Here is a 13,950-nt window from a genome sequence, read left to right on the forward strand (position 1 = left end):
CACAGTTTGCAGTGATCATATTCTGCTTTTGGATTAACATTGCCTTTTTCTTCCTTTTTTTTTTGTCCTAATTAATATATTTATAGCTTAATAATACTGCCATATTTCCCATTTATGAGCTATGATATTTATAGTTTTTTGTATACAGGGTGTTTCACGACTTTAGGGCATAATGGAACATTCATTCTCTTCTNCATATTGTTCTTTTAGAAGGGGGTTTGTGTTATATTCTGGTAAACACTAATCTGAAAAGAAGTATTTGGGCATTCATAGGACAGTTTTCATCCTATTAGACTAAATTTGCTTTTGTTGTTGAATTTCAGTTACAGTTATAAAACACCAAACTTCATCAGTATCTGTTCATCCAGAGTAGAACAGCTACATAATTTAACCATCAACTTTTCTGTAATTGAAGCAACTCATGAGCTCTTTGAGTAATACCTAGTAGACTGTTTCAATACACTGGTTCTGTTCTGATTTCCATCTGTGACAGTAACATATGGAACTTGTTTGAAAACTTCATCATGATGTTTCTCATATTCAGGCCATATACACTGATTTTAGTAGCCTGGTACATCTGGAGGATCATATGTTCCGACACCTCGTCTTGTCCAGCATTGCTCTCTGGTGAGAGTTAAGAAGTACTTGCAGTGGCATAAGTCAGCTATTTTCTTGTCAGTGAAAATGAGCAACCCTTTGATAATGAGAATACGAACACCTGATATCTGCTTGTCACCACAGCCATCTGCCATCTTTGTTTCTGATGATGTGTTGTCAGTGTCTTTCACGTGTTGCCATTGATTGAGTTCCGTCTGGTTTGAAATGTACCGGATCTTGTGGTATTACTCTGTGGCATCCAATATTGATATTAAGAACTGTTACAATTTTATCACTTTCCACATAGAGAGGTGACCCTGCCATCCTGTTAACAGCCTCCACTAAGCTACTGAGAGGTAAAACAGTTTCAGCACTGTCAGAGAAAAGACAGTTTTCAGTTACAACATGCATTTTTTTTACATATCCAGGCTCGTCATAATTTCCCAATTAAAATGGTTCAAGGCTGGGCTCAGTATGTCGCTGGCTATCTACAGGCAGAAAGAAGTCATCCTGACATACCAAAAATGAACCAGGTAGTTGTTTGTGCAGAGACTATACTAATGTTGATTTGCCACTGCATGTAGCACCCGACACCTCCACTATAAGCCACATATTTATTTTGAATATATTTCTAACTCACAGCTTCCTCATATGTATATTCAAAACAGCTCTGAATTGTTCAGTAAACCTCTCCTATTCTACTTTCCATTTTCAAATATACATTCTGTTAGCCTGGTAGAAATATTTAAATGCTAAAGGAATGTACTTCAAACAATGAGCATAATGAATACAAAAAAAAATATATGAAATTATTGATAATTCAGTCACAGGTGAATGTTACATATAGACAAAATCACAGATGTTGCGTTCATTAAACTTTATAACAGAGTTCTTAACATGTCCATTTTCTCTTAGAGTGTGAAGAAAACTATTATATTGGATTTTATAAACTATTTCTCATATAATCTTAAACTGTTGCATATTCTTTGTTGTGTCTGTTCAGAGAAGATTACAGTTTCATTCATGAGGATCTGCTGCACACTGGATATGGTACACTGTGAACACAACCAAGGTAATGTAGCCGTACCACTGACACCACCAGCTTTATTTGTAATCAGTATTTCTTTTAGAGTAATTAAGCATGGGATGTAGTAAGGAACATTCAAGGGTGACTTAGCCCGATTCTAGGTTTCAAGAATAAGGCCTGCTTCACTGCTACAAAGACCAGGCAGGAAGCACCCCACAGAGTTTTCCTGGAAATTCAGTTTGAAAGTTGACCGGCGGGATCCTTTGGTAAAGTTACACCTGACAGGTTTTGAACCCCGTAAGTCAAAAGTGGGAAGGCCAGCAACCCATGCTACTGGTATAATTTTTCAAGCAGCTGTCAAAAACGACATTAGGACTTTAAGGTCCAAAGCCCCAAACTAAAGCAAGGTGATTGGAGCAGTGAGAATTATGGTTAACTCCCTAAATTCGAATTGTTCCAATCGGCCAAAATTAGGGTAGTAACTTGGAGGCGGAGCTGAAGGTGTGAAGATTTCCTGCTTCAAAGCAGAGTCAATCTGCTAAGAGGAGTCTTGAACAACTCTCCAAGTGTCCAGTCGAAAAGTGTGAATCTTACTTTGTCTTAAAAGTTTCAGTGAAAGTGAAATTGCCTCTATGTGTTGTGCTAAAAGAAGCAGTCGCTAAATAACTAGCCAGAGATCAGGTCGCCAACGTTTGAGCGATTTCAAGGTGTTTTAAAGGATTAGGGAGAAGTGTTGTTACATGTATATCAAGATCTGCTCATTAAACAGTGTGTGTTAGTGCCTAGCCATAAACACACTTGCCTTTCCCGCTGACGCGAGGCCCGTATGCACCGAGACAGAATATCGTCGCTCTAGTGCAAATCCAGTACCCATCCCCCCCCCTTTTCCTGAATTGTAAGCGTTTATAGTAAGCTTACTGGCGCCCAGCATTCAGATAACCCATATCCCATAAACCATTATCCACAACAACAACAACAAAAAGGGAAGCAGAACTGGATAAGAAGGACACAGCAGCAACGTGCGAACTCGGAGTACCAACAGGTGAGAGGGAGCGGCTAGAGGAGCAGCTGCAACCAGCAACCAAGGGGCCAAAAGGACGGTAAAAGAGAGAAAGTGACACAAATGTAAGGACTGGACGGTTACAGTACCAGCAAAAGCCAGGCCTGTGGAGGCAGGAACTAACAGTGCATAATGAACCGGTGGGAATACTCGATTGATGGCATGGTCAGGATCAGAAAACAGTAGCATAATAACCCATGCTGTATAGTAGCAAAAGGAAAGACAGCTTATTATAAGAAGTATATTACCTAATGCAGCATCACTCATTTGTGTCCCTTTTTTTTTAACTTCAGGTAATATTTACATGAACATATTTTCCCTTATCAGTTACCTCAAGATTTGTAATAAATTTCCATTCATTTGGCAAGTTTTCTAGATGACAGAAAAAAGCACTTACCTCAAGATTTGTAATAAATTTCAGTTCATTTGGCAAGTTTTCAAGATGACAGAAAAAAAGCGCTTTAATTCCAAAATTTTCTTTGCTAAGAGCATTCCCCTTTAATCAGTCACATCACTTGAAACAAAATCAGGACCCTTCATAAAAAGAAGTCTTTAAGCAGATGTGTTACCAAAGCACATTTATTTTCATTTATAATCTTCAGAACCATTGAGAGTTCTTCACAGTTTCTAAGCAGTGAAATCAGTAGGAAACCTTGACCTTGTATGTTATGTAGACCTTATCTGTTGCATAATTAATAACATAATTCCTATGTACATATTCACTTAGCAACAGTATGGAATTGTGTAATTTATTTGAAAACTGCCTGCTGAGTAATTTTCCTGTTACAGAATACCGAAAACAATTCCACAAAGTTTAATTGATAACCACAACTCCCAACATCAGTTCACAAAATATTCCTCTTCGAATTTCTTAAAATCTTCTTCAGTAAATGCTGTAGATTATTATTCTTTTGGTTCAGAAGGGGGATTTTCTTTTCTGCTCTTTACAGCCCTTTCAAAAATCTGAAAAGCATAAGATAGTGATGGCATTACTCACAGTTACACAAAATAAGGACTGCAATATGTCCAAGTCACATTGCGACTGATGGTCTGTCAGTCTGTCTGTCTTTGTGTTGAGCCCCATTTTTTTTTTCTTATATATGAAAGTTACTGTCCTGTTCATTTCGGTTGCCCTCTCTGACAGTGTTTTATCCATTAGAGGGTACTTGAGACCTTAGATGTTTTAATGTATGTATGTTGTAAGACACGAGAACATGACTGTTACTACCACAGACATCATCTTATTAATCACTTATGAAATTAACTTAATATGTGGTTAAAATATGAAGGAAATTTTTGTTAAAAAACACTAGATTTTTTATTACAATTCTAAACAAATTTCTGATCCCACTGCTCTAATATTTTGATGTACTAGGAGCTGTAAATTGATTTACAATTCTAGGGTTAGGAGCCATTACAGTATGACCCATACAAATTGTTACATTTCATACATAATATAGAAAGGTAGTGTATGCAAACGTAATTATCTCTGCTGGTATAACCCAAAAATTCAACATTGATCATATCAAAGTCCACGGCTGGATTCAAGCACAAGCCAGTCATGTCCACCTCCCAATGTGCTTTCCTTATTCTGTCTTAATATTATTCAGCCTGTCTCCTTTGTCTCAAAAGTGGCCATTTTTTAAAACATTTCCTCATCAAAATACTGCATGTAGTTCTTGTCTCCCCACCAGCTCACTATGGTGTCCTAGAAAAGTAAAGCTCTGTTTTTGATGAGAATTCAAGTTTTTCATTCCCTAACATATTGTAACGTGCATGTCCATACCGTCACTTCCTAGGCAACGATCCACGTTCCCGCTACAACGCAATATGTTAGTTCTAACAATGAGTCTCCACAGCAATGAATAGGTGGAAATTGTGGAGTTCCCCTCAGCGACAATCATAGGAACGGGAAATACTGCACTTCCTAAGCAACAGATTGCTGAACCAGCAGGAATAATGCACTTCCATGGTAATGAGTCAGTCTTGAGAAAGACGCCGTCAAAGACAATTTAGTATTCACTGAGATATAGTGGAAGCAGTAATTGTGATACTGCAAGTGATAATAATTGTAAAGTGTGTGAGTACAGAAGTGAAGCACAATAAATATTCGCTACATGCTTGAGGGCATGAGGTTATTTGTTGTGTGATATACCCAACGCATAACAATATATTTTGTATTTTTATTTATTTACCCATTCAAGATCTGATTTATGCAGGTCTTACAGGCTTGTAACTACTGATCAAGAGGTTATATGTCTGAAATAGTAATTGATAATGTTACTTTATTTGTATACCTATCAGCATGTTCAGTCCATGTAGCTGATTTAACAATCTTTGAACTACAAAATTCTCTTCAGAAGGTTCTTCCATCAGTGGTCATGTCAACATAGCACTTTGCTAAGTAAAAATAATTGGCCATCACTGTTTTAGTCAGTCGTGTGTTCAAACCTCTGTCTGCATTTTGTCAGTAACCCGTTTAAATCTAACTTTGGAAGTCTCTGCACAGGATTCCTAATGTTTGCCATGATATGAAATATATACATATCTTAGCTGCAAGGATTATTGTTGTATAATAAATAATTAAGATAATTTTACTTGTAAAATTACATCTGTAAAAATCAAGAAATACCAAGAAAAATTAATAAAATACTAACTTTGTTAGCTGCTTTAGCATCCAAGCAACTTCTGTCTCCCAGTCTCTCTACAAAATGTACATTCCCTTCAGTGCAGTCTTCATGCACAGGTAGTCTCATGAGTAGCTCTTCTACAGACAGCTGCACTCCACCACTGGTTGCAACTGCACAGTACATAATTTGCAGTGCTGTGTGGCTCATAATTAGATGAGGATTCATATGAAAATACAGCACACACCCACTTATTCATGCTTGGATTATTCAATTTGATGTTTATCCACGTGCCTTTTTAGGGGCATTATCAACCCTGCAGAGCACCTGTAAAATTTACTTAATCCATCTGTCTGTACAAATAAAACAGCTTGTGAACCAGTCGATGGATATTCTTGAAATTTTAAATTGGAGAATTTTTAAGACATACATGCATTTCTGTGCACAGCTCACGTATAACTAGTTAAATATCTATTGGAGCAAAAAATGTTTTGAGTAAAAGTTGTTGAAAAAATGGAACTTTTCCTTTAAGCTGTATGGTTTTCAAGGCAATGAAACAAATTGGACACTACATACATTTCTGGATTTCCATAAAATGGCTTGGATTTTACATGTTTTCCTATTACCCATTCAACATTTCCCCTTGGGATTACTGAGGTTTTGGACTTTGTCCGGCAATCCTGTGTTACACACCATTGTCAGAACCCTTTGAAATCAATTTTTTCCCCTTCATTGTATGAATAATCAGAAGTATGCTGTACCATGTTTCCATTCATTTACAGATGCAATTTGGAGGAGAATTACCCTGTGATTATGCCAGGCTGCATAGATTTGTGATTGGAAATATTCTGTCTTTCTGAATGATGAATTCATATCAAACTAGAACATGTCTTTATGTTTGTGTTAGGGTTCAACTTCAACCATGAAGATGGCTGAGGACCAAGTTTAGCATTGCTTCAACCCTTTTCCTCTGAACATACCACTGTCACTTTCATTCAGTGCTAAACTTCACCTTTGCAGACTAACACAGCAGGTGCAAAATTTTTTACTACCTCCTCGTATATCGAAAGGACTTACAAAATGTTATCACCTACTTCCCGAAACTCTTGGTCAATAACACACAGATCAGCACCATCTTTTCTAACCCCATAACTGCTAAAATACTTTCTCAACACCTCCTTTTATAATTGCATGGTCAATAAAACATTTTTCATTGTCCCTTTTCCTGACCACTACTACTGATGGCATGAGAGAAAGTAGCCAGAAAAATATTACCAACATATTAACATAAATTGAGGAATTATAAAGATTGAAACAAAGGCATTCAATTGAAAGCCGTGGATTTCTTCTCAGAAAATGAAATTGCCCCAAGAAAGTGAGGAAATCTGTTCTTTTAAATAGAGAACTAAAAAGAGTTTTATTACATTGAGATTCTGAGTTCCTTCCGCAATTTTTTCTTTAACTTACTTTTCGTGTTTAGTTTCCTTTGCAGCACCGTGCAATTTCTTAGTATCATTTCCCTTTCTGGACTTCACATTTCTCCCCTATATATAAAAAGTACATACAGTTTCATGTCAACCTATATTCCTTCATGCTGTGTTGAAAGTGTGAAGTTCTGCTGCATTCTCAGTCATCAATTAATGTTTGCTGTGCAAAGTACATCGATATAGAATTATAATAACCCTTTCCACTCCAAAAGTCAGTGAAAAATTACTTCACTGTGAGAGAACAGAAGAATTATTTGTACTGTAAGAAAATTTCAAGCAGCACAGATTGGACTTGGACCAATAGATAGTATATGAACACAGACATGTTGACAGTGAAGTGGTACATGCTTCTGAAATAGGTATATGGTTAGAAGTGGTAAAAATTGGGAAACTAAATATAGCAGACTTACTGTCAATTCAGGAGAACTGACATCTGTCTCTTTACATTATTATCTTTGAATTATGTATGTTTCAATAATAAATTTGTTTGACATCACATCTGTGAGCAGTAAAAATTTATCAAGTATTTTCTTCAGAAATTACAATGAATGCCTGAATGGGAACATCTAAATGTACTTTAATGGCACTCAAGTGACATGTTGCAAAATGGAAAATTAAAGAATAAGTATGAATAACACGTTTCATGGAGGGCCAGAGGGAAATCACGAGAAACATGCTGGCTAGCTGGTTTCCCAATCAAGTTTTGAAATGAAATACAAAGGAAAACTGCCCACTACTACAATGAAATATTTGTTACTTTATCTATCAAATGACATTGCTCTGGCTGCTATTAATAATTATGGGTCAAAGGTGTCTGTCAAAAAGAGTGGGGAAAAGTAGGTGGTATGTACCCTCATGAAATATTCTTTTCATCATCATGAATCCAACAGTAGAGAGACAAATATATTTTACATCTGGGCATACAGAGATATGAAAATATAAAAAATTTAAGTTGGGGAAAGACAGAGAAATTGAAAATGTTAAAATGTCATGTCTTATAAACTGTTTTAGCTTCCTTACAGAATATACATAAACATATTCTTTCAGTGTTCAACTTTGATCTGAAATGTTCTAGTTCACAAATCTGGAAAACAGTCCCTGACTTCAGAAGGTTCATGTTCTGATAGACTAATTTATGACATACTGCTATATTCATTCCCATGTTTAGCATCCTGTTGTGTATGTCACTAATATATATAAATATGTCTGTTGATAAATCAGTTTAGTTTATGAAGATACTAAAGTATTCATTCTCAATAGCATAACCATCACAACATCAGAATCAACTGAGTCATATCTCAACAAAAAGAACCAGAAACAAACTCCATTATGCTAAAAACAGCATATAAAAACGTGACGCATGGCCATCAGAAACGTATCCCAGCATAACATCAATATCTACATAAAAGGACCAAGATTCGAAACATCCCTATTTCATCCATTATAACATCAGTGACCACTGATACCAAGAACATACACTCAGACAACACCCATGTCTCCCGTAAGAAAAAAAAAAGCATGAAACACATTATCATTCCCACATAAAAAAATTATACAAGACAATTTTTGTAAAAATTAAAAATAATAATTATACACAAGGTTTACTATTGTTCAGCAAATATTTTAGTATATTTGAACATCATAATCTTATGTAGAAACTTTGTATATGAAAAGACTTAGCAATGGATCCATTGTGTAACGCAGGTTAGTAATGAACATGGATGCATTTTATTGTTTATAAATGCCTGATGACACTCGTAAAGGACCGAAACATGTTGTGCTGAAATATTTTAATAAGCCAAACTGATCTATTGACAGTTTGAGTCTATGATTTATAAAGTTGGTGTGAACAGACATTTTTACATATTATGCTGCTATAAGTTTGTTACAATGTATCCACTTGAATCTATTCATTTATATTGTCTTTTGTCACACAAACTCAGCGAAAACACAAGTGTAATTCTTGGAACATTCTTTTCCCTTCTCAATTTGGTTTTCAGTAAATGCCATAATCTTCTCTTGATCATCTCTATCCAACTTCTCCTTGTCGACAAGAGCTTGCATTGCAACGGTTTCTGGGTCACGGTCTATATAATGTACATACCATCCTTTTTCAGACTCATCCATGACGCACTTTCCCTCCCTTTCAAGATATATAACAGTCTGTCAATGTTACCCACTGCGTAGAATTGATACGCAAATGATGACGCTCGCAGGTATAGTCCTGGTATACACGTTTTGTACCAAACTGACGTTTTAGTAGTCCCAGATAACTGTTTTCAAATTCTTTGGAGAAATTAATGTACTGCCATTATAAACATAATATATTAAATGAATTTAAGTTTGGTTTTAAAAAAACATTCTACTAATATATATGGATAAATACCGTCTTAAGTGCAACAAATTTTATTGTAGTTCCTTACAGGATGTAACAGGATGCTGAAATATAACATTCTACTAATGACGCTATTGCTAGTTATTGAGAATATGATAACTTGAATGATAAAATAAAATGCAACTGCATATCATTAGACTTATCAAAAGCATTTGATTGTATTCAAAGTAACATTCTTATGGATAAATTATATAAATATGATGATCGTGGTACTCCACATGTTAATTAAATCCTATCTAGCAAATAGAACACAACAGGTGAAAGTAGCACATAGAGAAATCAACCAAATGAAGGAACAATTATCGAGTAGCCTTCCAATTAAGTGTGGAGTCCCTCAAGGATTGGTCCTTGGTCCATTACTTTTTTTTATATACATAAATGACTTTCCTCACCTAACACAAGATAGATCTATAATAAATGCAGACAACACTACAATACTGAATATGAGACAAGATATAAATGAACTCCAATATATAACTTCAACTAATATTAGGGTTGTGGAGAAATACTCTGAGATGATGATTTATTCATAAATCCAACCAAAATGCACTGCATCTTTTTTTTCAGACAAAGCAATGTAGGCAGGACCATAATTATAAAATTTTAATCAAGAATATGGAAATAGAGAATGTTAAAAGTATAAATTTTTGAGGGTAGTAATTGACAGCACCTTGAGCTGGGATGTTTATATTGATAGAACCTGCAGTCGAATTAGCCGCAACTTATTTATAATATATAGACTTTCTAAAATCCTTGACCTAAAGGGTAGAATGTTATGGTTTGATCTATCCCTTTCTAACATAATGGAATTGTAGTATGGGGACACAGTGCTAAGGCACTTACTAAAAGCATTTTTATTCTTCAAAAAAAGAGCAGTATGGTACACTGCAGGGCTAAAACCTTTAGAATCGTGCAGAAATAGTTTTAAACAACTTAAGATTTTAACAGTATATTCATTGCACATACAACAAACCATCTTATATGTAACTAATAAGTGTAACTGCACGGTAAATAAACAAGTACACACACATGACAATGACTACCATAAATAGGTGCATAACTTAGAACTTTATAATAGTAAACCTTCAGTTGCTGGTTGTATCTTTTATAATAAATAACCTAATAATATAAAACAACTTGAAAATAAAAGCCAGTTTATAAGGGAACTGAAGAATTTACTCATTAATGAGTGCTATTACTCAGCTGAAGACTATATGAATGATAAATTCTTAAATACTGGATAAGGATACATGCTAAACGTAAACAGTCATTACATATTTTGTTAGATTATTGGTTAAGAATTTATTGTGCTTTTGCTAATTTATATCATGCGACATGTCTCACATCAATGTAATATGATCTATAGCAGCGATGGCCAACTGGCGGCCCGCGGCTTGATTTAGTCCGGCCCCCCTGCCAAGTCTCAGGTTTATTTTCAAAAATCTTAACTTCACAGCTGTATTGGCATAGAATTCAGTTTTTAATAGGACGTTTCATTAGCTTACAGCATTTTGCCATTGAGTGTATACGTTCTTACAGAGTTGGGCAGTTCAAACTGTTTTCTAATACCTGTGTTCATGTCATGGAAATCCCAAGTCCCCCAACCCTACTTCTGTAGGGAGATGACACTGAAGGGAAGACCATAGTGGTGAAGGATTTATGACACCTTCAAAATAGTAACCATTCCCAGCTTGCTCGCGGGGATGGGATGTTTACAGTTTCTCTTGGCATCCTGGCCTCTGTTAAGTGCAAGTTTTAGCAGAAATGTCTCCCAGTTGGTGCGATTTTAGAAAGTGAAGTGTGATTACAGAGTGTGAGTGTAGAACTGTTTTTCAAGTAAAATGTGTTTGAAGTTATTGTGATACAGCATGTCAAATAGTAAATTGAGAAAAGTTGTATGTGAAAATAGGGCGTTCAAATCTGAGTGGGAACATGACTATTTTTTTATATTAAATAAAGACCACAAGCCACAGTGTTTAGTATGTTTTCAAGTGCTAGCAGTTTTGAAGGAGTACAACCTAAAGAGGCATTACATGACAAATCATAAACAGAAGTTCGGAAAACACTCTTGTGAATCAAGGAAAGTAGTCTGCGATCAGTTAAAGAAAAAACTTTTCCAGCAGAAATCTCTTTTTACCAATGAAAACAACAAGAATAAGAAGCTTTGCTGGCCTCTTATTTCGTTACACATGAATTAATGAAAGCTAAAAAAGGGTTAAGTGATGGTGAATTAATTAAGAACTGTGCGAGAAAGATGGCAGTAGCTTTCAATGAAAATAAGGTAGGAAACAAATTTCAAACAGTGCCCCTTTCAAGACAGACTGTTGCTAGGAGGCTGAAAGATATTAGCAACCAGATATCTAATAATGTGAAAGACATTATTGCTAATTGTTCCTATTTCTCAATTGCTCTCGAAAGCATAGATGTTTCGGATACTAATCAATTGCTGATATTTGTTCGTGCAATTAAGGAAGATTTTACAATTTTTGAAGAGTTGTTAAAAGTGTGCTCTTTACACAGTACAACTAGAGGTGTTGATATTTTTAACGCTGTTAAGGGTGCAGTGGAGGAATTCGATAGTTTTGAAAAATTGTCCTCCGTAGTAACAGATGGCGCTAAATCAATGATAGGGACAATAAGCGGTTTTGTTGGATTTTTAAGACAGAATCAAATTACTGTACCTACCTTGCATTGTATTATACATCAGGAGGCTCTATGTGCCAAATCAATTAAACTGTCTACCACCATGGCTACTGTCACAAAAATTACTAATTTGATCAGAGGAGGAAATCGATCACTCACTCACAGAAAATTTCTGACCCTCTTGGAAGAAATGGATTCTGCTTACGGGGACCTGCTTCTGCACACTGAAGTAAGATGGTTAAGTCGTGGAAAATGTCGGGTGTGGTTCTTTGAAATGTGCCATGAAATAGCAACATTCCTAAGAGAAGGGGTTACGAATTCTGCTGATCTGCAGAATGATCTCGAAGACGTCGAATTCTTGAGAAACTTGGCCTGCCTCACCGATATCACTCAACACTTGAATGTCCTGAATCTGCAATTGCAAGGCAAGAAGCAGACAATATGTCAGATGGTTGGCTTTGTTGACAGTTTCCGTAAAAAGCTACATTTATTTAAGTCTGCATTGGGCAATATAACCTACATTTTCCTTGCTGTCGGAAACTCTCAGAAGAAGAAGAAGAAGAAGAAGAAGAAGCAGAAGGCTTGGAGTTTAGGCACTACACTGAAATTACTGAAGATTTGTCTTCAGAGTTCGACCGACGATTTAACGATTTTGAAAGCTTTCGACCTGATATTTCTTTATTCAGTAATCCTATACATTGTGATATAGAATCTCAGCCATATCATCTGCAATTAGAGCTTTGCGAATTTCAAGGCATTTTATTTTTCTTTCTTAAATTATAATGGCATTTTTCCCCTGCATATATAAAACTAAACATAAGGCATGATCTGGCCAGTGTTTCTTTAAGAAAGAATGCTCTGGGGGTAGAAGTGATAGAAGGCAATAAAATCGATTGGTGAAATTTTCCATATCAGCTTAATATTATTGGTGCAACGTAAAATTTAAATGCACTTGTTTTTACATGGGTTGTGACTGATTCAGTTTTGGGGGGCAATACTCCCCGACCACTCTTCTGAAAGAAACACTGTATCTGGCCCCTGATGGTGTTCTATAAACTAAATTTGGCCCTCGAGATGTATTACGTTGGCCAACGCTGATCTATTGGATGAATAAACATGAATGAATGAATATTTGTCCGCATTATCAGCAAACAGAAAAAGTTGCTGATGATGAGAATGACATCATATGGCATTTGAAACCATTCTCCTCACGGCATCACTTCTGGCACATTTGACAATACCAACGAAGTTTCTGGTGGAGAGAACTACACTGCCTAAGGAGTCAGTTGAAATATAGCAGCCGCCGAGTTCAGTTATAACGAGTGAATCGTGATAGTGTGAAGAGATTTGAGTGTAGGGTTGTAAAGTGTATAAACCTGTAACCGTGTTATAATTAATTGTAGCCAAGACTTGTAGGTTGTTAAATAAACCTATTAACAATCCGAATGGGGTTTTCAGTAGCAAAACACGATACAAAAATTTGATCCAACAAAATGAGTAAGAAAATACAAAAGACATCTTGGAGGCAGCAAACTGGAGACCAATGTGAGGGGTCAGGGAAAACTGGCACTGGACAGAAAGGAAATGAAACTACACAAATCGAACCATCACAACTTAAAAAACAACAGCAACAACAACAACAACAACAACAGGAAACGCTTTTAAATATTGAAGGATATGCTAGACCATCTCAACCACTGCAGCAGAAGATGAGGCTTCATCAGGAACAAGTACTACCAACCAAGATGGGGGCAGTTGTTGGTACTTCTGGTTTTTGCAATAGCCACACAGGACCACACAGAAAAGGACTAGTACATGGAAGTACTTTACAAGGAGCACTGTCAGCAGGAGCTGCTCAGCGAACTGTAGGTGATACATCAGGTGCTGAAACAACAAACCAGTTAATTCAGACATTGCAATTGCCAATGAGAAAGGATTGGAGTAAGTGTGGAACCATGGGGAAATCAGTAATTGTTGAAACTAATCATTTTGCACTGGATTTGTCAAGAGTACGAAACAACATTATCATATATTAATATGTAACACTAGAGCCTTCAGTTTCACAGAGAATGTTGAGGGCTGCCGTGGAAGAATTTAGACTCAAACATTATCCA

The 13,950-nt window shown here is 36.0% G+C and overlaps 1 long non-coding RNA gene across 1 annotated transcript; it reads right to left on the reverse strand.

Moving 5' to 3' along the window:
* Positions 1-203: 203 nt before the first annotated feature.
* LOC117283134 lies at positions 204-6,857 on the reverse strand. Its single transcript, XR_004514156.1, has 4 exons — positions 6,779-6,857; positions 5,342-5,484; positions 3,082-3,647; positions 204-1,652 (listed from the first exon to the last, which is right to left on the reverse strand). It is a non-coding gene; the product is annotated as an uncharacterized LOC117283134 (long non-coding RNA).
* Between the last annotated feature and the right edge of the window lie 7,093 nt (positions 6,858-13,950).

Source organism: Cryptotermes secundus, unplaced genomic scaffold, assembly GCF_002891405.2.
Source record: "Cryptotermes secundus unplaced genomic scaffold, Csec_1.0 scaffold935, whole genome shotgun sequence".
Classification (NCBI taxonomy): domain Eukaryota; kingdom Metazoa; phylum Arthropoda; class Insecta; order Blattodea; family Kalotermitidae; genus Cryptotermes; species Cryptotermes secundus.